This window comes from Pipistrellus kuhlii, unplaced genomic scaffold, assembly GCF_014108245.1.
Source record: "Pipistrellus kuhlii isolate mPipKuh1 unplaced genomic scaffold, mPipKuh1.p scaffold_m20_p_2, whole genome shotgun sequence".
Taxonomy (NCBI): domain Eukaryota; kingdom Metazoa; phylum Chordata; class Mammalia; order Chiroptera; family Vespertilionidae; genus Pipistrellus; species Pipistrellus kuhlii.
This window is the reverse complement of record NW_023425515.1, coordinates 110,739,140-110,763,751: the sequence shown is the minus strand read 5'-3', so window position 1 is coordinate 110,763,751 and position 24,612 is coordinate 110,739,140. Positions and strand designations below refer to the sequence as shown.

The window sequence follows — 24,612 nt, the reverse complement described above, 5'->3', positions numbered from 1 at the left end:
CAAGAGTTAAGTTGTAGAAGGGTAAAAACCTGTACCAAATTTGATCTGTGGGAAATGAGCCACCAGCTGACTCCCTTGGAGTCCCTGCATGGGGTACATCCTGGTACAAAATGAGAAGATTTTAGAACAAGCCAACCTGGACCTTCAAGTAAACTCTGGGGAAAACCTGGCTCCAAAATGCTCATTAATCTTAAAATTGGAAACGTCTGTCTGTCTTTCTCCAGGTCAAATCTACACAGAAACTTTCTGTCTCAAGCAGACTAAAGAAGTGGTGGCCAAGGAAGAGTTCAAACATTCAGATACCTACCCTCTTTCCCCGAAAATAAGACAGTGTCTTATATTAATTTTTGCTCTCAAAGATGCACTAGGTCTTATTTTCAGGGGATGTCTTATTTTTCCATGAAGAAGAATATGGTACACATTTATTGTTAAGTAAAAATAAAGGAAATTTATTACCTGTATACGGTACGGTAGTACGGGTAGTTGTCAACACAAACCAGACAAACTGTGAATCCTACAGTATCAAGAATTTACTCATTTATTCAATGACAATCATGTCATCATCTTCTGGAACATCATCGTAACAATCCAATTCCTGAAATTCCTGGTGAATTTCTTGTGACTCCATTTCTTTCAGAATCAGTGGACCAAATCTCTCATGTTTAGTCTAGGGCCAGGCGTCCTCAAACTTTTTAAAGTGGGGGCCAGATCACGGTCCCTCAGAGAGCTGGAGGGCCGGACTATATGAACTACTAATTCCTACTGTAACACCTCGGCTGCGCTCACTGCCCAAAAAACCTGGCAGGCCGGATCAGACTCCTCTGCGGGCCGCATGTGGCCCTCGGGCCGTAGTTTGAAGACCCCTGGAGGGGGTCCTTATTTTCTGGGGGATGCCTTATATTTCACTCAGAAGGAAACCTGTAAGTAGGTCTTATTTTAGGAGGATGTCTTATTTTCAGGGAAACATGGTGGTGAATATCCCAGGAGGTGGTTGGCCCCGGAGGCATCTACAACTAAAGAGAAGCCACTCTTGGAGCCGGCCAAGAAGCTGTTCAAGGGTTCAGCTGCCAGTGAGTGGACATGGATACCCTGAAGGTGAAGAGTAGGGGCATGAGCGAGTGGGCTCACCAATGACGTCAGATGGACGGTTCAGGAATTAGTGCTCCCCGGGTCCCAGAGAAACGCCCCCAGCTGCTTGGCATGCTGACCTATGCATATGCTGAAGCATCACAAGAAACCAGGCAACAGAAGCAAAAGCTGTAAAGAGGGCGGGTCAAACTCACAGCCGACCCTGCTGTGCTGCAAATCCTCTCATCCGTGTCCATGCGGCGGCAGGCCACTGTACAGAGACAGCTGGAAGCACAACAGCTGGAAGTGGGAATATGGTCTTATTTGAATCTGGTTAAACTCTTCCTCTTCAAACATAAATGAACTTTTGTCCTAAGAGTGAGGAATTGTGATGCCCGTGGGCTATTTTACAGATGTGCATAGGTGCTGCTGTGGACAGGGAGGCAGCGCGGAGACTCTACTGTGGCCCTGGGGTGACCTCAATGAAAGGTGGGTGGTCAGAAGCTAGTCTACGTTATTCTGCCCAGCTTCTGCCCCAGGGAGGCTCCTGTAAGGAGCGCAGGGAACGAAGGGCAGAGAGCACAGACATTTATTTTGACCAAGGCACTGCCTACAGAAGACTGATCCAGTGAATAAAATGCAGCCCAAACCCTGGAGGGCCAGCCCCAGGAGTGCTGCTCCCCACAGGTGACACTGCAGAATTGTCTCCTGCCTTCATTTATCAGTCACTTGTCTGTCTGCTTTGTGGGGATAAAAGGCAGGTATCCCAGAGGGTTTCCTGCCCAGGGAGTCGTGGAGATGCTGCTGTGTCTTCCTGCAGGTAAGCGGTGATATCCTCCCGCACAGCGTGGGGAAATGGAGGTCCCTTGTAGCACCATGACAGTCCTGGGGTTGCTTAAACCAATCAGCGTTGTTGCTTAAATCAAGTTGAAGGTTTTGCATTTTCAAAAAAAAGCAAATGATAGAGAATAAAGGAGAAAGAAATATATTTTTTAAATTTAATACTTTGCTTTAAACTGAAACCACTAACTTTTTGTTTTGTTAATCCTCACCAAGGATACTTTTCCCATTGATTTTTAGAGAGAATAGAAGGAAGAAAGAGAGAGAGAGAGAGAGAGAGAGAGAGAGAGACAGAGACTTCAACTGGCTGCATCTGTTTCTCTTAACCAACTTTTAATATATTGTAATGTAAAAAGTAACCCTTTGTTGTTGTGTGTGTTTTTTTGTTTGTTTTTTTTAATATATTTTATTGATTTTTTACAGAGAGGAAGGGAGAGAGATAGTTAGAAACATCGATGAGAGAGAGTCATCGATCAGCTGCCTCTTGCACACCCCTTACTGGAGATATGCCCGCAACCAAGGTACATGCCCTTGACCGGAATCGAACCCAGGACCCTTCAGTCCCCAAGCCGACGCTCTATCCATTGAGCCAAACTGGTCTCAGCTGGTTTTTAAGTATTGCCTCCAAGGGAGGGATCGACCTACAGGCCAGGGTCCCGATTTTGTCAACGTTGGAAATGGCCAAGTTAGAAGGTAGGATCTTGTTGTTTTGACCCATGCAATAACTTGCAAGGATCTCTAGGGCATTGTGCTGAATGAAAAAAGGCCACCTTAAAAGGACACATACTGAAGACTCCATCTATGTAATAGTCTTAGAATGACAACATTACAGAGATGGAAAGCAGATCAGTGGGGGAAGGAGTGGGTGAGGCTGTAAAGGACAGTGGGTCTGTATCAGATGGTGGCAGTAGTCACACAAATGTACACACCCACACCAACACTTATGCACACACACACACACATACATGGCCAACTTACTGCTTTCGTTACCATCTTAAAAGTTGGAAATACTAAGCTGGGGTTTAGTTTATGTTTCTGCTGTAGTTGCTTTTTGTGGATGGTGAGATGGGTGAGGTTATCTTTCATTGTATTTAAAATCAAGTCATGGCTGGCATGGCTTAGTGACTGAGCATCAACTATGAACCAGGAGGTCGTGGTTCAATTCCTGGTCAGGGCACATGCCCAGGTTGTGAGTTCAATCCCCAGTAGGGGTGTACAGGAGGCAGCCAATCAATGATTCTCTCTCATCATTAATGTTTCTGTCTCTCTTTCCCTCCTCCCCTCTGAAATCAATAAAAATACATTTAAAATAAATAAATTAATAAAATGAAGGCATTATCTATCTATATAATAGAGGAATATGGATGCTTGAACAGCAGGGGCCTGAGGCTATCTGGCGCCTAGCTGCATGGGCCTGAGGCTGCATGGCGCCTAGCTGGGGCGAGGGAGCTCAGGCTGTGCCCCCTGCCCCACAGGGCTTGACAGGGACCTCAGACCACACCCCTCGCCTGGCAGGGCTTGACCGAGGACCTGAGTCTGCACCCTCCCACCAGAGGGGCTGAGGCTGCGCCTCCCACCAGAGGGGCTGATGGGGCGGGACCGGCCAGGTCTGGGTCTCCTGCGGTTTTGAAGCGCATGTGGGTGGTGGGTGGGGACTTGACTCTAGGTCCCACGGCATGCCCTGGACTCTGACAGGAGGGAGATTTTCATATACATTTTACTAATTTTCTTTCATCTCTGACACTTCTATTATAGAGAAAGGTCAAATAGCAATATTAAAATATTTCCTCTAATCAATTCCCTTATAATGTGCATGAATTTCGTGCACCGGGCCACTAATAGTAGTATAAAAACCAAACTAAAGTAGTGCAGAGATAGAAACCACTCAATGCTGGTGCGTTAGCATCTTGCCAGTTCCACGGAGACAAGGCTATAATGATTACAAACAGGATATAGGATGGAAATAGGTCAGCATCATATACGCAATGTCCCCCTGCCAGAGGTTTCCCAAGGCAGACATTCAAGACTTTGTACCAAACCCAACCACATCCCTTCTATCAATGCACAGACTGTGTGGGTTGTTAAATATTTGAATATAAGTCTTGGTCTTATATTACTTTATTTTATATCCTAGAGAATGAAAAAACAAACACACAAGCAAATGCACAACTCTGATGAAAATTTCATACTTTCAGGAGTCTTAAAACTTGCAAATTTTTTTCTAAATGTAGGGTCTGTGATAAGTGTTTTTGAATTTACTGTTGGAAAGAAATCTGTGACTAGCTTCGTGACTTGTAACTAACTCTTCTGGCTGTTACCATATGGCGTTTCTTTTAATAAAAATATTTTGCAGAAATAATGATAAAAATTACTTTAAGCTTTTATAAAAGTTATGTATTTCTGGCAATAAAAATACTTCTTATAATTATGTAGATAACTATGTATCTAGTAAATAGGAAACACTCCTGTCCTTTTACTTCGTTTCTGGGTAAAAATTATGCACTGTCATTCAACCTTAGGCATTTCCTCAATATCCTATTCAGCGGCTTCTCTTTAGACTGCAGAAATGTATATTAAAGGACCCTGTTCTCTCCACATATCCTTTGCATATCTCTTCGCAAAGAACCCCATTCCTTTGACTATTTGCAACAGAACATTACATTTCATCTCTTCAGAGCTCTGAGTCCCACTGATGAGTTCAGCTACATGCAACAACAGAAGCTGCCCTGGCTTAAAAACATTGAAAAACATCTTGAGGTGTGCAGACCCAGCAGCTGTCTGGACTCTTTCTTTCTTTTTTCTGTCCCACTGTCCTGAGCAAGCAGACTCTGTTTTCGTGTGACGTTCCTAATGGTTGCAAGATGACCGCTCCAAGCCTCATGTCAGTGTTGCAGACAGACAGATGGAAGAAAGACCTTCAGGAAAGGCCTTATCCAGAAATTTCTGCTTATTCTTCGGTCAGAACTGGGTTAAACAGATACTTCTAAGCCAGGGATAAGGGAGTTATGGATGAGTGTTAGGTCAGCCAACCATACCATCCGCTACCCACACTATGGCAGAAAGGGTGGAGGGGCTTGCTTGCCGTCCAATGGGATGTTATTTCTGAATTGGATTCTATTTCTCCTTTTCCCAACTATCTTTTAGGATCCCTCTGAGTGGTTCTGAGTGTATATAGAAGAAGTTTGGTTGCTCAATTTTACCTTTATAAGAATTAACTGTGTGATCTTCTTTTATGTGATCTTGAGTGTTTTGCTAAGGCATGGTACCTATGGGGTTTGATTTCATTTCCTTACATCAATTCACAGGACAAAGTAAAAACAGAGAATGTTAAAATCAGTGTCTGCACCCAGACTTGTCTGATTTTAGTGTGGAGGGAGGGTACACCCTCACGTACTGATGGCAATCAGAGGGACAGAAAAGAGATCAAGAATGTAAATTATTCTATGCTACAGATGCTGAAGCAGTAAATTGGTTTGCTATGTACTTAACCATCAGTCTTGCATGACTCTCTCCTCTGGATTGAAAAATGAGTGTTTTATAACTATGATAGTTTTAAATTTATAAGACCTGAGCTCATGCTAGTCTATGTTTAAGGTTCTGCAGCTATCTCTGTAGTAGCCAGGGGTACATATAGTATTAAAAAAAAAATCCCTTGAGATTAAACTGGAAATATGTTTCTTGCTTTCTTTCAATGCTAACATTATCAGGTGGGCTTCTGCATTTCAATATAATCTTCAAAATACCCAGGCAAGTGTCTAGGAATAACTGTGGATTCAATCTTCTAAAAGGCTTCTGACTATACTGTGATGGTTATTTTTAGGCAGTAGTGTGAGGAGGAGGAGAAGAATGATCTTCCTATAGAGTGTACTGTGCTATAGATAGATATAGTGTTCTATTCATCTATTCACCCATCCGCTTTATTCGTAGAGGAATTCTCCAGGCTGTAATGATTTATCCTCATTTTGTGTCCATTTCCCTATGTATTAAGTGACATAATTGCAAGGGTTAGTATGAAGATTAAATGAGGTTCATACTATGAGATAATCTTGCAGCCACAATATGCAATGCAATGCAAGATTTTGTGTTATTTCCTGTGATAGCTATCTCACAAATATTGGAAGATTTTGAGGTGGGAGATAATCTCTTTACTTAAAAAATAAAACAAAACACAAAACCTTTTCTTGCTCACTACTCAACTTGTTGATTAACTTTCCTTATTTAAATACTAGAGGCCTAGTGCACAAGATTTGTGCAGGAGTAGGCCTTTGCAGCCACAGGGGCTGCCTGGATCCATCCCGTGGCTCCATCCCGCAGCTGCAGGTCTGGCTTCATCCAGAAGGACGCCAGTCTAATTAGCATATTATGCTATTATTATTATAGATCGGCATTTATGTGTTGACATTTACACCTCCCATTCATTTTCATGTGATGCTAACTGTCACCAAGATTACTGTCATTTTAGTCACCGGATATTTACTAGCATCTCTATCTTCTGTAAACCAGATTGAAAAGCAAACGTGTTTTTGGTAGGCGCCTGCATGTTTGCACCTTCAGAGCACTCCTACTTGCTGTGAGGTGATTCCAGAGGCTCCCACCCTGGGAGAGGCCCTCTGGAGACCGTCCAGAGCTTCTGGTGGAAGGAGAAGGAGGCAGTTCCCAGGGGGGCACTGAGAACTACTTGGTGCAGGGAGATACCTTAGTGGTTATTTTCCTTATCAAGCCTCATTATTGTTGGTAGAAATTCTACTGATTTGGAGCTAATTATTTTTATTCCATTTTCACTTTCTTCTTTCTTCATAAATGTCTCAAAGTCTTGTTTTACTTTATTTGCCATCCACACTAAAGCAGCATCGCCATGATAAGATCCAAGAGAAGTTGGTCAGACAGGTCAGGCAGTTACCTTGTTGGTTTAAAATTCTACGGTAATTTAGAAGCAGTTGTGCAAATTTAATGACAAGATTCATTCAGAAACAATTACAAAAAGAAACTCATCCAGAAACACAATTCCAAAAAGAGAAAAAACCCCATAATTTATACAAAGCATTTAAAGTATTGTCTGGCTATATTAAGTGCTATGTGGACTTACTATGCACTAGACATTGTACAACTCACTAATTCTCACACCTCTGAGAATTCATAGCTGTAGTTATCACCTTTGTTACCATCATCATCATCATCATCATTATCATAATCATCTCCTTGCTGTCCCTTTAAGGAGAGGGATTCTGATCTGATGGGTCCAATTCCAGGACACAGGGGAACAGATGAGACTTCACTAGAGGTATGGTCCTCCTGACACCCTTCTTGCTTTGATCTCTGTGTGAAGAAAATAAGCGGCCCAAGGCCTTCCAATTTCCAAGTACATACTTGAAGTCCTAAAGAAGGCCAGCTCCTTTTCCTGCTTTGTCTGCCTCTTCGTATCTTCTTTTCTCAGGAGAACTTGTATTCAGGACCTTCAGTCTCTTGCCCTCCAGTGGTACAGCCCTGAGATCTGGTCTGGTGGTGGGAGGGCTCTCTTGGGCCTCTAAGACAGGCCTCCTGCTCCAGCCCAGCTTTCCAAATTCCAAGGCAAATGATATCAGACTATGTCTCTCACTGCTAGTAATATTTAAATCTGCCACTGGGACTTGCTAAGAAGTGATGGCCACTGTGATTCTGATAATCCCAAATCCCTTAGTTATGATACTAGCTTAGCATTCTTAAATCCCATGATCATTTCTAATGACAGTAACATGTGATTATGACAGCTGGTGTTTCTTGTGGACTTACTATGCACTAGACATTGCTATATCAACTCACTAATTCTCACACCTCTGATAGAAGGCTATTACAATCCCTATTCTATTATATACGTGCAGACAAAGGAGCTCAAGAAGGTAACTCGCTTCACGGGTGACTTGGAGGAAGTAGGCTGGGACCAGCACCTCGGGCTCTGACCCACTGCTGTAGGGGCCCATTATTGTCCAGCAAGTATGGGTGCCTGGATTTCATCATAATATTGAGGAAAAATCAGATCTGGAGTACAGTGTGGACTCTACAGTTTTGGCAAGTCCGGCCCTGGGCTACTTTATATCTTTATATGTTCTTGGGCAAAGGTGGTAGGTAGGTTATATTAAAGATGGGGGAATTGGTGTGATTACTAAAATCAAGGTATGGCTGTCGGGAGGACAAAAAAGAGAATAGATTATGACCCCACTTGGATCTATAAAATAATTCTGATATTTCAGAAAGAGAATCCAATAGTTAGGATAGAAAAAAGAAACATCTTTTTAGGCCATGGTACTACAAAGGTTAAAGAAAATATTCCATGAGATTCCCTGCTAGAATTTGAAATGATTCAGGACACACTTCCCTTAGATTGGGAAATGAACACCATGTGACTGGCAGAGCTTCAGTTTCCTGTGTTGAAAATCAAATCTCATTTTCACTTGTGGGTATTTCATTCATCTTTGCTTTTTTAATTACATAGCAGAAAGTGCTACTGTAATTTCCTCCCTGTGTAACGACAGCATTATTCATCAAAAAGCTTTTAATTCTATACAAGAACTGCTTCTCTTCAAAAATTTGCTTTCAGTCTCTTCAGAGGCATAGGGTGTGAGTTTTTGACCCTAGGGTTAACTATCTGCAAGGAAGTTAAGATCACACAAAACCTCATTCTGGGAAAGACAGCCTGAGCAGGACCCTCCTGTTAACCTGTCTTATTGTCAGTGGTGGGCAGAAAGCAAGGCGGCACGGGCACCCCACACCCTGTTCTGAGCTCCTTGAGTTGGGGGGAGGGGGGCAGAGTTGTCTCGTTCCCAGCTGTATTTTCAGAGCATAGTCCAGTTTCTAGCACACAGAAAAAACTTGGTAAGTCTTTGCAAAAGCGATTTAAATTGAGGGGAGAGTGAATGGCGAATTGGCTTTGAAATATTCCTGATTAAAAACAACAACAACAACAAAGTGTATGAAAAGGTCCTATTTCTGGAGAGAAAAATAAAGGGAAGCAATGAGGAGACTTCCTAGAGGCCACCAAGTAGAGGTGGAGGATAGGTCAATGTATCCTCACACCCCCACTAGTAACTGGGGCTTGCAGAGTGGCCCATCTGCGAGGAAGAAGTTGATGTGCCCTCGGGATACAGTCTCTTCTTCCCAGACTCCCCCTCCTAAGGGTACACCAACGTCTGCTCTACTCTCTTGATGGGCCCAGCATCTCCTTACTAATTTGCTTTATTTAAATTAGGAAGCATTACTGAACAACACCATATGTTTGGTCCAGTGCTGGAACTCGAGGAACTGGGCTGGAAGGGAGCGGAGCCACCAAGGTAAGAAGAATGAGAGCTACCATGTGCTGGGTGCTCTCCACGTGCCAGACACACCCGTGCACGTTTCCATCGATCCTCACCCCACCCCTAGGAGCCGGACCCGAGCAGGCCCTGCCGTACGAGGGGCCTTGTGTGCCTTACCACCACAGCCTGAGACCCCCCTCGCTCATTACACTCATGTCTTGTTCCCAGAGCCACTAATGAACATATCTGTCACTTTTAAGAACTGCTCATGCATTTTTGCATCCCTAACACCTAGCACAGTGGCTGGCACCTGACAGGTGCTGAGTAGTGTTTGAGGTTCTATTTACGTGACTGACCCAGTCACAAAGATGCACATTGAGAAGCAGTGCAAAACCATATTCAGAGAGCTACAGAGGGCAGCGTGTGGGAGGGGCCAGGTGGAGTGGGGGAGCTCTGAAATCCTGTGTCAACGTGGGGGTGGGCCAGTGGGACCCCAAAGGAGGAGAGCAGGCCCAGGTAGGCAGAGGTGTGGGGGGACAGGCCTGCATGCCACACAGAGGCCCTCGCAGCATGGGCTGCATGAGGGTCTGATTGGGCCGGGCCACAGTGCTGCCCAGACAACACTTGACGTCATTAATCATGCTGCGACATGACAAGGGAAAGTTCCCAATGTGGCTAACCCATGTCGAGGTCCTGAGAGGAGCCAAGGGGTCCTGTTTTATGATCTTTATTTGATGGGACACAAGCAGCACAGAAGCCCTGGCCACTTCAGGTGGCATTCCACTATGAAGGGGTTTTGCGCTCCAAGTCGCAGTCCGCCCCGGTTCTGCCCCCCATGACTCAGCACTGCCCCCTAGAGCCGCAAAGGATAGGACAGAGTAAAACTGTTAGTAACAACCACACTTTGTGTGTGAAAATGTTCTATAATGTGACCTGCGGTTCAAAGCCCAGGGGCAGGAGCCAAGCCTGGGCGCAGAGTGAGAGCCTGGGAGGGTCTGGGGTCACTCACCCTGCGGGAGCCAGGCTACAGCTACAGAGAATGGGTGAGTTTTGAGGCTGTATGGAAAGAAGGGGGAGCCACAGAGAACAAGAGGAAGGGAGAGGAGGGGGAGGAAAGAGGAAGGAAAGGAAAACAGGAAGCTCTTTTCCCATGGGTGGTGATCCCTATGGTCTGTCCAACCAGTGCAGTCTCATGTCCCAGCTTCTTTGTTCCTTTAAAAAACACACACATCCAATTCCAGATTCTCTTAAAAGCCCAAGGTTTGTTACCTTCTCAGATCAGCCGAATTTCCCGAGAATCTGGGCACTGGCACACTCACATGCCCAGGGTTCTGTTTTTTTCACACAATGAGTGTGCAGTCTTGGGGCCTGTGCTCTCAGGGCCAGATTGCTCGGACCGTATTCCAGCTCCAGCACGCAGGAGCTGTGTGTCATGGAGCAAGTTACTTAACCTTGCTGTGTTTCAGTTTCTTCACCCTTCAACTACCTCATAGAGCTGAGAGAATTAATTGAATGAATACATGTGAAGCTCTTAAAACATAGTAAGCACATAATAAAATGACTAATTTACAATGAGGAGAGGCAAAATTACTGGTAACGAGAACCATTCAATAATAGTGAGAGGGTGAAGACCTAGATCGGCCTCTGAAAGATGGCCAACTCCTGTATAGCCTGTCCTTCGTGACACAGGTGTGTCATCTGTTGCTCCATATTTACCATCCAGACCTTTCTGAGCATGATACAGTTGATCCGTCCTGCTCGTTGATGCTCCTTCTCCCAACCTTCCCCCACACTGACTCCTGGAGATCTTAGCCAGCACTAATGGCTCCTTCCAGAGCTCTGGTCTGACTCTCCTCCAACCCCCTCACCCTTCTATTCGGAGTCTCTGCTCCCAGTCTTTCCCCTGGTCCAGAAGCCTACTGCCCCCTCCAGGAAGCCCAGTCTAATGCCAGGCCCTCATGAGAGCAGCCCTGTTTGCTCCTCTTCTGCAGATGACAAGAGTGAGGCTCAGAGAAGTGAAGTCTAAGGCCGTGCGGTCAGTATGCAGTGCAGCCAGATTTACCTTCAAATGATCCAGCTCCACAGACACTACTGTTCCGTGAACTGGATCAATGGTTTATTGGTTGGCTAGCTGGGTAGACAGATGGATGAATCAATGGGTAAGTAGGTGAGTAAATGAACAAATAACAGAGTTGAGTGTTAAGAAGAACCCATCCCGCTATATGGGTGAGTGCATGTTTAAAATGGGTGGGCTGCCTCGCATGATGACTATAGAGCAGTGGCTCTTAACTGGGGAGTTTTGGTCCTTAAAGACCATTGACAATGCCTGGTGACATTTTTGACTGCCACAATCTGAAGGGGGGTGGGTGTGCAGGGCTCCTGGCATCTAGTGGGTAGAGGCCAGGGATGCTGCAAACATCCTACAAAACACGGGCCAGCACCACAATAAGGAATCATCTGGCCAAAGATGCCAACAGTGCTGAGCCTGAGAACCCAGCTTTAGAGGGATTTAGGTCAATCCCTTGGGAAACAGACAGGTTTCTGAGGGTAAGTGAAGGAATACAGTGAGTAATTTCATATTTGAAAACCTGTGCCCCTAAAGAACAAAAAGCAAACAGAAATGGAAAAGCAGCAGGGAGCTTTGCTTTAGTGGAGGAGGCACAGGCACTTGTGAGAGAATGAAGCCTGCCCCTCAGGGGGAAGGAGAAAAACGCTGAGGACAGAAACAGAACTCCAAACTCCGAATAAGGAGGAATACAAAGTATTCTGATTTAGCCTATGCTCTCCGAAGAGAAATAAATGAGCATAGATCTCATTTTTGAGAAATATACATAGTTGGATGCATGTTGCCTTTTCTGAACAACCTTCTCTGCTCTAAAAGCATGTGCCTCCCCCTGTCTCCTCCCCCACTTCCTTTGAGGAGCCTGCTCCAGTCTGCTCATGCCTGCACTCTGCCAAGTCCACGCCCAGCCCCAGGGCAGGCTCCGGGACCTGACATGGTTGGTGCCTGGCCCAGTCAATGGGCCTCGTTGGGCACTGTCAGAGACTGATGGGCTCTGGTACACCTCTCCGCTAGCACCGGCGATTCATTTCAGCCACCCTGAGAGGAAGCCGCATCAACATACACTCAAAACAAGTCCAAACACCAGCTGCACCGAAGCAGGAAGATTGATTCTGTCTGGGACTAAATGCCTGCTTCACTTAAGTGCCCTCTCAGTGAAGTTGTTAGAGACGGGAATAATGGTCCTCTGAGGCAGGAGTGAGCTTGCAGATGCTGAGAGCCAAGGGGATTGACTGCCCGAGTCCAGAGTCCAGGCTGGCTGCGGCACTACCACTGCCCTAAATGTGCTGGACACAAAGGCCATTCCCCTTTGCACCACCTTTCAAAGTTAATGAAAGGGACACTGCTGAACCTAGGCTGGGTTTTGGCGGTTTCAGGTGGGACAGTTTCGACACAGCAAGCTCGGCAACCCCAACTCTGCAGGGTCCCTGGATGGAGAGCTCGGGCAGCGGCAGAAAGCGGAAAATGTTACCCAAAAGCACAGCTCGTGTTGGGCAAGTACCTGGTACTTCCCGAGGAAACCCCGCCACAGGAGGCTCAGGACACCGGGCCTTTGCTGTCACCGAGCCTCCATTCCCTGCCTCCAGCTGGGTCCCCTGGTAGCACAGTGAGCTGCGCACAGTGAGCCTTTCTTTAGGACTTAAACCAGCCCGCTGCCATGGTAGCTCTCCACACAGGCAAGGCACTTCTCCTGCCACTCGCTGCAGGGGGCAGTCACGTGAGCATGTTCTCTGCTTTGCCAACAGCAAAACTCATTTTGAAGACAGCACTCTTTCTAGATGAGAGGAATTATTACTCCCTATACCTCATCGTCCCCTCCCATCATGCAGTCATTTCAGCTTCACTTCAAAACTAGGCAAAGCAAAGAAACAATAAAGCTGTGGTACTCTGAAATCCATAATCCCCCTCCACATGTCAGTGTGAAAGCTGCCGAGTCCCCTCTAAGCACATTAGCAGCCAATACAAGGCCATTCCCAGCTATCAGACTATTTTGAAATAAACCCAAATTATTGGGTAGAAGAATAGGCCAGACATAATTCCTCTATTTAAGTTTCTCATGAAACTGTATCCCTGTGATTGGAAACTCCTGCCACAATTCAAAATTAACAAAGGATGCAGACAGTGTTGATGAAACATTAATGACCAATTTGCAAATGTTCTAGGACCCCCTGAGTTCACCACGGGTTCATCAATGCGGCATTCACCCTCTTACTTTATTCTTTCAATTATTTAGCATCCATTAGGCGCCCACAGTAATCTGAGCTCCAGCAACCTTTCACCCCATCCCTTCCCTGGCGGCTTCATTCACCTGGTGTCCTTCTAACTGCATCGGCCGATCGACCTCTGCCTGAAGGCAGGAAGCTCATTTGGAAATCACTCTCTGGGCATCCCTTGCATTACATTTCCAAGTGCTGAGGACACATGACAATGACCAGGATATGACAGAAGCTCTGAGACCTTTTCCACTGTCCCAGTGCATCAGAGGGAACCGGGCCTGAATGTGAGACCCAGTGGTCCCTCCGTCTGTGAATTCTTCAGACCCACTTTGACTGGGCTTCGTGGACTCAGCCACTTAGTATTTACTGAGCGCCTGCAGTGTTCCCAGCATTATGTCATGAAGGGCAATGCAGCAGCCACAGCTGTGGTGGAGGCCGAGCCACGTTCCCATCACAGAGATACAGGCCACCGTATCTCCGAATGGAGTAGGAACCACCCAGGAAGGAGGACTTGGCCACATGAAAGGACACCCCCTTGCTGCCTGCTACAGACTCTATGCATCTCCAGTCACCCAGACTGAGTCTAGAGGTCCCCGGAGTGCATTTTCTTCACAATTCCCTGAGCCCTGCAGGATAGCATTCTGGTCTTTACTTCAGCAGAAAGGCCCTGCCCTAGCCTTTCCCTCCTTCTGGCTCTCAGCACCTCTGAAAAGTGCTCAGATCATACATGACACTGCTACCACAGAGGAAGTCACAGACATGCTGAATGTGGGTACAAACACAGTGTCCTGCGGCCAGGGCAGAGAGAAAGCTCTGGGCTGAGGAATGCGGTCTGACCTCATGGCAGCAGAGCACTGGAGCTGGTCTTGCCTGACCATGCTCACCAACAGAACTAACGATGACTGATGACAACCCCTGCGCCCACCATCTATTTACTATTTGTGTTTCAACTGCAGGGGTGGAGGAAGAGGAGAGAACCTAAGGCAGGTGCCATGCGGGAAGGGGAGGTGGCCCACACTCTGCCCCTTAAAGTCAGGCCCACCACGCTACCTGCTCAAAATCCTCTACTTTCTTATCAATTAATGTTCCTAAAATAATGATGATGAGGATGATAATCTAATATAAGACGACGCTTTTATAGCACCTTTCACATGTCAGGCACTATTCCAACAGCTTCCATGTATCAACTCGTGCAGTCTTCACAAGCATGTCCCATATTATTATTCTCGTGTCATAGACGTGGAGACTGAGGCACATGTAGTGGCCAGGATTTGAACCTGGGCAGCCAGTCTGAAAGGCCACACATTGGAACCATTTTATAATAACTGCCTCAAAACTCATATCTCATTCCTTCCACGCTCAAAACTCTTTTCTCACCTCCTATTCATTACCAAATTCAGCTCTAACTCCTAAGCCTGGCCTCACCCAACCTACCTCCAAAGTCCCTTTGTACCTTTCTCCCCACAAATCCCCTGCAGCCCGTTCCATTCCATGCATGAGGCCTGAAGCATGAGCCTGAGGTCCAAAGCCTTACTGTTCTCAGAGAGTAATCCTTAGTCTCTCCCGCCTGCGCCTTGACCTGGCCTTCTCCCTGTTTCTGTATATTCAAATCTTACCCATTTCTGCTCCAGGAGCTTCCTCTTCCCATACTGCACATCTCCCACTTCTCTGAATCCCGAAACAACTTTCCATAATACCTCCTTCCAACCTTGACATTGAAGTTTCGCATAGGAAAAGGGGGTTGTAATGCACAGTGTACAGCTGAATGTATTTCCTCTTTTCAGTAGTCTCTCTTCCTATTGTCCCAGGATTAGCCCACTGTCCCCCATCTAACATTTTCCTCTCCCTTGAAGTTGAAGCCCATCCTATATTTCTGACTGAACCTGAAAGCCTGGAAGGAGCAGTTTTGGAAGGGCATTCTTCCTGCTTCAGCTCTCTCTTAGGGTCTCTGATCTTTGAAGGAATAGTGTGGTTGGCTGAGCATTTTTTTTCTTAGGTTCATTTTGTTAGAAATTGTACTTCTTGTGAGAATGAAAACAAACAGGGACATATTTCAATATCCCTTAGTCCCAGTCAGGCCTTACTTATTACTAATCCTACCCTATCTCTTAGCTTAGTATGTAACCCAAGCTGCAACAAAGGGAACAAATCAGGGGCCATCTTTGATCCACTGCACAGTCCTAAGGAGCATTCTGAGCAGAAAAACTGCCTGCCTCCTTCTCAACCCACTCAGAGCTTTGCCTTCCTAAGGGACTACAGCATAACCTGTACTTTTAACCTGGTGTTTCTCTCATTTGGAAAAATATCTTACATTTCCTACATACTCCCAAGCTTCTTAGAGGTTGACTTAATGCTCTATTTTTCTTTATATTCTCTGTAGTGCCTTGTATAAAACCTATCACTTAATAGATGTTCAATAAATATTTGATGAACGAATGAGTTTTCCCAACAGGACCAATATTATAAGCACATAAAGAATAAATTAATATAAAAATAATATTTATATTAGAGAGACCCAAGATGGAAGCATAGGTAAAGACCTGGAAAGAGAAGTCCCCATAACTTTGGGCTGTAAAAACCAGCCGGGATTGTGGCTGAGTGACATGGAGATTGCTGGAGATCCAGGCAGTTTCTCTGAAAGGGCTGGTGTATGAACTTACATGGACTCACTTCCTCTGAACTCCAACAATGGAGCAATAACTCAGGGGGATCCAGAGACATACAGGGAGGAACTGGATTGTCTGGCATCAAAGCAAAAACTTGGGGACAGCTTTCTATAAGACAGAGGTGCTTGCAGGGGTCACTGTTCTTATTCTGAGACCTTCACCATTGCAGAGTTGATTGGCAGCCATATCTGAGGTTCAACCATCCTGGCTCACACTGTTCGCTCTGCCCTGGTGATTCCATGAGACCCCACCCCATCCAATTTGCAGCCTCACCCAAACTGTTTGCAGTGGCTTTTCCATATGAATGGCCTGTCTTGGTTCAGACATCAGACTTACCTAAAATCTCTCAAACAAGCAGCAGCTGGCATCGCTGTGCCCCATACCTATCAATAAGACTCCCCATCTGGGCATGTCTAAGCCCAACACAAGTAGCAGCCATCCGTAGATTGCTTTGTAGTTCCTAGGCAGTAATTGACTTTGGACCTCCCAGAAGGCCCCAGAGCCAGTGCATCCAGTGGACAACTTCAAACCATGTCATATTACAACTTCACACATCCACAAGCTATACATTCAAGAGGTAGACTCAGTTAGCACCAAAGCCCCATTGAAGCAAGTCCTGCTCCATAGGGGTGTCTCCTGCACAGCAGCTCTTCCATTGTAGTTGCAGCTGTTCCTCACAGCCAATTGGCCTGGAGGTCAATTCCTCTCAGTGACGCCAACAGCAATCAAAGCTCAACTACAAGAAGACAGTGCATACAGCACACACAGGGGCACACCTAGATGCCCAGCTCAGGTGACAGGGGAGGCTAAGCCACTGGGCCATAAAGGACACCTACTATATAAGGCAACTCTACCAACCCCAGGGGACATAGCAGCTCTACCTAATACATAGAAACAAACACAGGAAGCAGCCAAAATTCAGAAACAAAGAAACAAGTCACAAATGAAAGAACAGAAAAAATCTCCAGAAAAAGAACTAAATGAAATGGAATTAAGCAAATTACTATATATAGAATTCAAAATAATGGTTATAAGATTGTTCAAGGATCTTAATGAGAGCTTCAAGGGACTTAGTGAGACTTTCAAGGACCTTAGTGAGAATTTCAAAGACATGAAAAAGGATCCATCAGAAATTAAGCATATACCAACTGAAATAAAGAATAATTTATAGAAATTCAACAGTTGAATAGATGATTCAGAGAATCAAATTAATGATTTGGAATATGAGGAAGCAAAAAACACCCAATCTAAAGACCAAAAAGAGTGCTTGCATTGGCAGCATATATATTAAAATTGGAATGATACAGAGATTAGTATGGCCCCTGTGCAAGGATGACACGCAAATTCATGGAGCATTCCATATTTAAAAAAACAGAAAAAAGAAGACAAAAAAAAAATCCCAAAATATGAAGATAGTATAAGGATCCCCTGGGACAATCTCAAATGTACCAACATTCACATTATGGGGTGCAAGTAGAAGAGAACAAGATATTGAAAACCTATTTGAAGAAATAATGACAGAAAACTACCCTGATGAAAGAAATACACTTACAATTCCAGGAAACACAGAAAGTCCCAAACAAAAGGAACCCAAAGAGGTCTACACCAAGACACATTATAAAACCCAAGATTTAAAGAAAAAGAGAGACTCTTTAAAAGTAGCAAGAGAATAGCAATTACTTACCTAGAAGGGAGTGCCCATACAACTGTCAGGTGATTTCTCAATAGAAACTTTGCAGGCCAGAAGAGAGTGGCAAGAAATATTCAAAGAATGAATAGCAAGGACCTACAATCAGTATTATTCTACCTAGCAAAATTCTCATTTAGAATGCAAGGTCAGATAAGGAGCTTCAGAGAGGGAAAAAAAAGCTAAAGGAGTTTATCACCATCAAACCAGTATTACATGAAATGTTAAAAGGTATTTTTAAGGAGAGGAAGAAGCAGAAGGAAAAAAATAAAAAATAAGAATAATAAAATAGCAATAAATACATATCTATCAACAATTGAATATAAAAAGCAAAATAAATGAACAAAATATCTAATGAACAAAATGAACTGATGAATTAAATTAGGATCAGAGGCATGGAAACATGCAACAGACTGACGAATCTCAGAGGGAAGGAGAAAGTAGGGGTGGAAAGAGATTAACCAAAGATCTTTTATGCGTACTAGAGGCTCAGTGCACGAAATTTGTGCAAGGGGGGGGGTGGTAAAGGGGCCCATCAGCCTGGCCTGCACCCTCTCTCAATCCAGGACCTGGCAGGGGATGTCAGACTGCCAGTTTAGGCCCGATCCCTGCAGGATCCCTGCAGATCAGGCCTAAACTGGCAGTTGGACATCCCTCCCACAATCTAGGACCACTGGCTCCTAACTGCTCACCTATCTGTTTGGTCACTCCTAACCGCTCACCTGCCTGCCTGATTGCCCCTAACTGTCCCTTCCTGCCTGCCTGATTGCCCCTAACTGCTCCCTGGGGGGCAGGACCAGCCGGGGCTATTGGCTGTAGTATTCTGATCTCTGGTAGTGCTGGTAGTTCCACCTTTTCAGTAACTGGGCTTTTATTATATCGGATATGAATCACCTACAGACATAGACAATAAGTGAAGGCCTGGAGTGGGGTGGGAATCGGGTGGAGGGGGAGCAATAAGGGGGAAAAAGAGTGACATCTGTAATACTTGCAACAGTAAAGATTAAAAAAACAAAAAGAAAGTGTTTGATGTCAATTCTTCCCAGTCGAATCCATATATTTAACACAATTTCAATTAAAATTTGAGCATAAGGCCGGGACCGGTTTGGCTCAATAGATAGAGCGTCGGCTTGGGGACTGAAGGGTCCCGGGTTCGATTCCGGTCAAGGGCATGTACCTTGGTTGCGGGCATATCCCCAGTAGGGGGTGTGCAAGAGGCAGCTGATCGATGACTCTCTCTCATCGATGTTTCTAACTCTCTATCTCTCTCCCTTCCTCTCTGTATAAAATCAATAAAATATATTTAAAAAATAAACAAATAAATAAAATTTGAGCATAAGTATTTGTAGAAATCTACAAGCTGAGTTTAAATTTTTATGGAAAAGCACAGGAATACCCTAAGCAATTCTGAAAAAGAACAAAGTTAGAGAACTCGCACTCCTTGATTTCAAGGTTTACTATAAAGAAACAGTAACTGAACCAGTGTAGGATTAAAGAAAGGATACAAGTAGATAACATGAGTAGACAGATATCCAAAATATGACATATGTGCCAGCTGATTTTTGAAACATAAAAATTCTTCTGTTGAGAAAGGAGAGTCTGATATTCAATAGGTACTGGAACAGTTGGATATCCATAAGCAAAAAGAGTAAAAAGGAACTTCAATCCACATCTTTCACCTACTGTAAAAATGAACTCAAATTGAATTTAAGTGTAAAATCTGAAACTATAAAACATTTAGAAGATAAACTTCGTGATTTAGGATTAGGCAAATATTTCTTAGTTACAAACCAAACATATGATCCATAAAAGAAAAAAAATGATACATTGGATCTTAATAAAAAGGAAACAACTCAATTTAAAAATGGATAAAAGATATAAATAGAGATTCAACAATATAGATGGCAAATAAACACGAGAATTATATTTAGTCATTATCTCTTGAAATGAGCAAAATGGAAGTTAAAAGCACAATAATTCTCACTAGATCTATTAGACAAACTAAATAACAAATGAGCCAGCCAACAAACAAAAATTCTGACAATACCAAGTGCTGGTGAAGATGCTGAGCAACAGAAACTATTATACATTGCTTGTGGGAATGTGAAATGGTTCAGTCACTTTACAAAACAGCAGTTTCTTACGAAGTGAAATGTACACCGATATGACCCAGCAATCCCATTCTTGAGTATTTATCCAAGTAAAATGAAAACTTGTATTCACACAAACACTGGCATGTAAATGTTTATTTATATTTGCCCCAAACTGTAACAACCCAAATATCTGTCACCTAGGAAATGGATAAACAAACAGTAGTTCATTCACACAATGGGATATTATTCAGCAACAAAAAGAAATAAACTACTAATAAACAACAACATGGATGACTCTCAAGGGTATCATGCTAAATGAAAAAAAATCAGGTTAAAAAAAGTTATATATCATTTGCTTCCACTTATATAACATTGTGGTGAAGATAACGGTACAGGGGCAGAAAACACCAGTAGATGCCACAGGCTGAGAGTGGGAGGCCAGGTCGGCTAAGGAAGCGCAAGGGAGAAGGGAATTTTGGGCAGATGGTGGGACTGTTATAAATCATGGTTGGCAGTGATTACATGACTGTATGCATTTGTGAAAACTTGTAGAAACTGTCTACAAAAGGATGATTTTTACTGTATGTAAATATATCTTAATTTAATATATAAAAGTTAAATAAAGTTTTAAGTTCACTGGATACTTAAGAAAGCAGACTATTTTCTGCCTTGGCATTGGCTCACTTGGTAATTTTAGGAAAATGTGCTTTTTTTTAGTTACCTAAGCCCTGCTTTTTTGGCAGCATTTATGGAAACTACTCAAGGAAATTCACTGAACTAGTCTCTTCGATTTGTCCACTGCACACACTAACAACTCCCCACCTGACTCTGGCTCTCATCCTCCCCTCTGCAGCCCCCAAAACTGCACTCTAAGATCACCCCATTCCTATCCACAGCGGCAGTGGTGTGGCCTTCCTGGTCAGCAGTTTGACTTTATTCCCTAATCTTTGAATCCCCACTGTCCTGTGAGGCCTCAGGCATCACATTCTGCCTAAGAAACGCCCATGGTCCCACCTCAAGGTCTGTGTTAACTAATAATCCTATATAATACAATAAAAGGCTAATATGCAAATTGTTCTCTCAAATAGGAGTTTGACCAGAGGGCAGAGCCAGTCAGCCAGCTGCCTATGGCCCTTCTCCCTGGCCAGCCTGCCCCCGACTCTGGTCATCCCCCCCACCACCCTGATCTGGGGTGGGGATGGCTGGCCAATTTCTTGCATCCTATCCCTCCCGGTCAGCCTGCCCTGATCTGCCCCAATCAGGGTGGGCCGGCCGGACCCCACCTATGCACAAACTCGTGCACCAGGCCTCTAGTATTATATAGTAAGACTTCAGAAGACACATTATTGAACACCCACTATGTGCCAAGTGCAACATAGGCACTTTACATTGGGGGCTCCTCACAGAAATCTAACAAGAGGAGTAGGTATTATATATAGTATTCCCATTTACCAATGAGGAAACTGACTTTAACAGGGTAGTCACAAAGCTCTTAGCCTGGGGCTTCGCTCACCTTGCTGTCTGGACAGCCTCTAATGCAGTGCCTGCCAGTATTTGCTGAGTCAATGAATATGAGAATGTCAAAAAGGGACAAACATATTCTGCGTTAAAAGAGACTTGAACTAGATTTGGTCTGCATTAGTTCTGGGGAGGCAGATTTCAACCAATACAAGAAACAATGTCCCCTGACCATGAGAGCTATTCTAAAATTCAAGGGGCTGTGGTTCAGGGTTGATCCCAGAATGTCCTTGATGCCTCTGAAGTCCTTCCATTAAGGCATTCTGGACCCGACTCACCTGGCAGAGCAGCACTCAGGTGCAGGATGAGCTGTGCTCCTGCTGAACACAGTTTAGGGAGATTTCATGTCCTCCCTTCTCCACTAAGCCTCGGCCTCCTTCTCTCTCCCAAGTCCTCTTTTCCGTGGCTGTGGAACAATCCAGGGACTCAGAGTTGGCCTTCCAGACACCTGATGGGCTCGGGCGACCCTGACACTCACACCACAAAGGCTTTCCCACACCATGTCATGTACTTTTTCCTGATGACCACAAAGGGAAGAGTGACAGTTATGGCCACAGAGTTCCTGAATCCTTTCCTGCATGTCAATGCTGTGTTAGCTCCTTGGTCTTCGTCGTATGGTAGGAGTTGGCAGCTCCTCTGCATCACGGAACCCGGGTCACTCTGCAGCTCTAGAAGCTGGGGCGGAGGGCAGTGGTGGCTGCCACCTCAGGTCTCTAATGGCTGACAGCCTCTTCCTTAGGAAAAGGGCCTCAGTGGTGGAAGCTGCCTACTCTGTAAAACCCACGTAAGAGAGAACTGAAGTCATGCGGCTAGGGGAAAAGTGTGCTGAACTATAAAACATTTGCCTGGTGTGATCCTGAGGGGCCCGCGGGGGCCTGGGGCCCACTCTCCCTCTGCAGGTCCTGCCCAGCAGCTGTGCAGCAGGTGCCCGGCAGGGCACTTCCCTTGTCCTGGGGACTGTGCCAGTCACCGGCTGGGCCCGCAGACTGCCTAGTGCGGCTGCTTCTAAAATTCATTTCAAGCCACATTTTGGCCCAAAGCCCTAAAGCTTCTTTTCAGGAAGAAAGTATAAAGCCTCCCAATTTTATTTTGTTTTTCACTGCTTGTTCAAAGAACAATCATATAAGATAAAAGTATAATCCTCGGGCAAAGAAAATTTAATTCAAACATTCTTAAGATTAGATTCAACAACCTTTTCCTTACAAGCAAAAAACAACAGCAACAACAACAGAAAAAACAACAAAAGAAACCCTGCTTCATTCTTGGTTTCCCCCCGTTACATAAGCAAAGAAAAAAAAAAAAAAAAAAAAAAGGAAAGAACAGGGATTATCTACAGGAAAGAATTTTCACCTGCCCTGTAAGCACAACTAAGAAACTTGTAACCGCCACTTCATAGCCGTACTAATGACCCTATGGGGGGGACTCCATTCTTATCCCACACTACAGATGAAGCCACCCAGACAGGGAGGGTAACGTGTCCGACGTTGCACAGTTGGGAGTCCCTGATCTGAATCCATGCAGTCTTAGCCCAGGTACCTGATCTGAATCCATGAAGTCTTAGCCCAGGTACAAGTTCTGAACCAGATGCTACAGTTGATGTTGGCATAGCTATGGTCAGAATGAAGTTGCCTTTTGATTGTGAAGAAATGAAAGAAGTGTTAGGTTTGATTCTTTTCTACTCCTAGTTTATTTTTCTATTAACCCCAGGTACACACTCATGGGTCAGTCAAGACTCATGGCTCTGACACTATAACCTTTCATTTTGGCTCAATTCCCTTCAAGTCTTCATTGACATTAAAATAAACCCCGCTCCTAACCTTGGTCCCTAAGGCCCAATCTAATGGGCCCTTGGCTACCTTGCTGATCTCTCACCACGTACTGCACTCTGACTAGGCATAGAAACATGGCCCTCTTTTATGGAACATTCTTGCTCTGGAGCTGAGCTTGCTGTCCCGCTTGACCTGCTCTAAAGTTTCAGCATAAATGTTAGCTTCTCCACATGGCCTTTCATGAGCATCCAACCTGATCACCCCTCTGCCACACTGCCCTGCTCAGTTCTGGTTGCAACATTCCCCCTCCACAAGAAGACAGTCTCGTGCAGGCCAAGCTGTGCATCTATGCAGACCACTCTGAACCTGTGGCTGGCTGTACAGCCTAGACCTTCTAAGGCCACATTAAATTCTTCTTTGTTCTGGAGCCTGAGAGATGTCCATGTATACGGGCACTGGCTGTGCAGTCACACAGTCCTGCCTGGGTTTCTAAAAAACAGGGTCTCTCATCCTCAAAATCTGATGTTAGCATTTAAGTGCTTTCCTTCAGCCACAGGGAGCCTATTTTTTCAAGCAAGTAGGTGGGGGAGGGGGAGACACTCTCAGACCCCGACTGACATCAGTGATGTGCTCCGCAAGAGGTAGGGCTCCATGGGGGACTGGAAATGCTCCTGCCACCTTCCAGGCAACCGCTGGGAGACTGGCTTAGAACCAAAGATTCAAAGTTAACAGGAAGATTCTAGATAAAATTTTCCTGTTCTTGCAACACACTGAACTTAAATTTAATAATCCAGAATTTAATGAAAACATTTTATTTTCAAATCCAAGAAAGGAGCCACATGCGTAGGGCTGAGAGCCAGATTTCACAGGCTGGGCAGGAATATGTTCAACTTTCATTGACTGTTCAGTCAGGAGAGGAGACCTGGGGCCACAAACTGGGGGAGGAAAAGGCAATGTATTTTTTGGTTCAATAAGATAAAAATGGTTTTGGTTAAAAGGAAAAATGTACCTTGCATTCTGAACTGTCACCCTTAAATTTGATATTCTAAATGTGTCCCGTTATATACCCATTACAGCCTGTTTCACCTGGTTTATGGTTCAACAGTGGAATCAACTGAAAAGACAGAAATCACCGAACACCTATCTGAAAAATTGTGGCCACACTGATAGCCTGGGGACCCTTCACAGGTGTCAGTGCAAGCACATGATACCCACTCCCTCGGTCTACTAAGTAAGCTCCTGCCCTGGGCCAGGCGGTGGGTGGGTTGTACTGAGGACCCAGCGGTAAACAAGACAGACCTAAATCTGATTAAGCCTCTAGATGTGATGACCATTGTGAAATACAGAGGACAGAACAATTGTGACATGACACCATCACAGTTCTGCAAAATTTTACAATGTGGGCATCTGCACAGGACAAACAAC

At 44.7% G+C, this 24,612-nt stretch overlaps 1 protein-coding gene and 1 non-coding gene across 6 annotated transcripts in view; one reads left to right on the top strand and one right to left on the bottom strand.

The window, feature by feature from the left end:
* Positions 1 to 24,612, bottom strand: part of FARS2 (phenylalanyl-tRNA synthetase 2, mitochondrial) — a 477,859-nt gene that overhangs the window by 30,226 nt on the left and 423,021 nt on the right. The gene's annotated exons all lie outside the window — the stretch shown is intronic.
* Positions 17,384 to 17,487, top strand: LOC118725011. Its single transcript, XR_004989778.1, has one exon. It is a non-coding gene; the product is annotated as a U6 spliceosomal RNA (small nuclear RNA).